This window comes from Oncorhynchus gorbuscha, unplaced genomic scaffold (assembly GCF_021184085.1).
Source record: "Oncorhynchus gorbuscha isolate QuinsamMale2020 ecotype Even-year unplaced genomic scaffold, OgorEven_v1.0 Un_scaffold_8089, whole genome shotgun sequence".
In the NCBI taxonomy this organism is placed as follows: Eukaryota; Metazoa; Chordata; class Actinopteri; order Salmoniformes; family Salmonidae; genus Oncorhynchus; species Oncorhynchus gorbuscha.
The window spans coordinates 5,001-7,668 of NW_025751342.1; the positions used below are offsets into that span (position 1 = coordinate 5,001).

General features: G+C 49.0%; 1 pseudogene; it reads right to left on the reverse strand.

The window, feature by feature from the left end:
* The window catches only part of LOC124029896, a 7,159-nt pseudogene extending 4,992 nt beyond the window's left edge, over positions 1 to 2,167 (reverse strand).
* Between the last annotated feature and the right edge of the window lie 501 nt (positions 2,168 to 2,668).

Here is a 2,668-nt window from a genome sequence, read left to right on the forward strand (position 1 = left end):
GGAGGACTCACTAAACAGAGAACATCCCTGGTCATCCCTACTTTACTATGGTCCTTCTGTAGCTCAGTTGGTAGAGCATGGCGCTTGTAACGCCAGGGTAGTGGGTTCGATCCCCGGGACCACCCATACGTAGAATGTATGCACACATGACTGTAAGTCGCTTTGGATAAAAGCGTCTGCTAAATGGCATATATACTATCTTTAAATGTAACATGGAAAATAAAATGGTGCCGTCTGGTTTGCTTAATATAAGGAATTTGAAATGATTTATACTTTTACTTTTTCTACTTAAGTATATTTATAATTTAAAACCAAATGCTATTAGATGTTTACTCAAGTAGCATTTTACTGAGTGACTCAGGTATGACAAGTATGACAATTGGATTCTTTATCGACCACTGCCATTGTATCCAAACATGACCAAGAATCCTGAAAGCTGTGCATGTATTCTAACAATAGCTTTATTCAATGTGTTACACCATTTAAATAGCTGCATGTATTCTGAATGAACCAACTAGGCTAGAATATCCCCAAGACAGATCTCTCTCTCTCTCTGTCTCTGTCTCTGTCTCTGTCTCTCTCTCTCTCTCTCTCTCTCTCTCTCTCTCTCTCTCTCTCTCTCTCTCTCTCTCTCTCTCTCTCTCTCTCTCTCTCTCTCTCTCTCTCTCTCTCTCTCACAGAGTCCAAACTATTGTCTTACTCCTTCCAACCTGCAGCACAACATACAACGTCGGATTGTCACTTCGTGTAAATCCCTGATAACAACTGAACCATGTCAGGTAGAAAACAGACGCATTGTCTTGACTCGTCGCGGCAGAAATGGTCAAAAATGATCTTCGCGATCGGGGTGGTGCCTGGCTGGCTGACATGGGGGAGACTGGGCATCACACAGGCCTTCTACTCAAACTGCCTAGCTATCATCCTGCGACACTAAGATTTTAATCCCCGCCAACGGTATCAGGAGCAGGGGATTTATCTCGCCGAGGCTGCAGCTTGGTCGCCCTCGACAACCTCAACGTGCCTTTAGTCTGGGCTACAATCATTGTTTTCTCTGTAGAACTCTTTCTCTGTAGAACTGAATATAATAAACAGAAACTAGCTCATGTTTGTAAGCCTATAGTCTACCAAGGAACCTCCAGCGGCGACAAGTTAGACTAGGTATGTGGTGCTGAAATGGACAGCGCCCTTTGTTCGCCTATTGACCGAACACAATGGCTATTCCGCGCTAGACAGCCAGCCAGCCCGTCGGGCTGCCAGCCCCGCCAGGTGGGAGTCTTACCGGAAGGTGGGGATACCATTCCCCTGGTGGTCAGTACCGGACATGCTCTCTCTCTGTCTCTCTCTCTTTTTCCCGCAGCCAGTGAACTCAGAGGCGGAAGGAAGCTCTAGCTGCAGGACCTCCTTTTGTCTTCGCGTGCAGCGCAGTCAGAGCAGTTCAGTGTGTGTGTTTGTGTGTGTGTGTGGTGTGTGTGACAGAAGCTGTGATGGCTGTCAAAACGGCGCTGTTCAATTCATCACCACACGTAGCCTAATAGTCTACCTGACCGTCACCGGTTCAGGTGATGAGGGCAGCCTAGAGAGATATAACTGCGTAGCCTATTTTAGGAACAGCCTAGCTGACGTCACTGCACTGCAGAACAGAGTAAGCTACAATTGCGATCTGCTCTACTTTTAATCAACATAAACATGGGCGATTTTTTTTCTTCTTCAGTTTTCACCTACCTTTCCATTCTTCTGACCGGAGTGACACTGCCTCCCTGCCGGGTACTCAATCTCCACACCCAGCCCCACATCCTCTCTCTCCCCGGGTGAGCTGACCTGAGAACCGACAGCCCGGACCTCACTGGCCTCACTTGCCGTCTCAGGAACGTCGCCATCGGTGTGGTCGAGGAGCCTGTCTCGGCTGACGCTCCTGGGAGTCCTGGTTCCTCTCCTTCCCGCGGCAAAGTTATCACAGTCTACAGTCTTGCTGTCGTAGGCGCCATCCGCCGAGGAAAACATCCCGTAGGATTTCCGTTGGTTCGGCCCGGTTGTAATTGTTCCTGCCAGGTAGACCGGCAGCTCGTTCTCCCGGTTCCACTGCCTCCTGCAGTCAGACATGATAACGACCGTGTGTCTGTAGCCTTTCTACTCACATTAATAACAACAACTGTTGATGTGAAAAAGGTTTGAGATTAGATCGGTTAAACGGGACAGTCTTTTTACTCCGTTATCGACGGTCTCGCGCTACAAGGCACCTGTGTTTTCGGTGCGACGTGAACTTTGATGCGTGTCTCGAGGAGAGGACGATTATGATGATGATGATGATGATGATGATGATGTAGTGCTCTAGTTTCTATCGGAGCCAGGGGGGAGAGAGAGAGGGGGGGCAGAGAGAGATGTAGAGAGAATGAGTTCTGCAGACAACCCCACCTCCTTCTCTCCTCCTTCCCTCTCTCTTTACACCTCCTTCTCTCCTCCCTCCCTCTCTCTTTACACCTCCTTCTCTCCTCCCTCCCTCTCTCTTTACACCTCCTTCTCTCCTCCTTCCCTCTCTCTTTACCCCTCCTTCTCTCCTCCCTCTCTCTTTACCCCTCCTTCTCTCCTCCCTCTCTCTTTACACCTCCTTCTCTCCTCCTTCCCTCTCTCTTTACACCTCCTTCTCTCCTCCTTCCCTCTCTCTTTACAC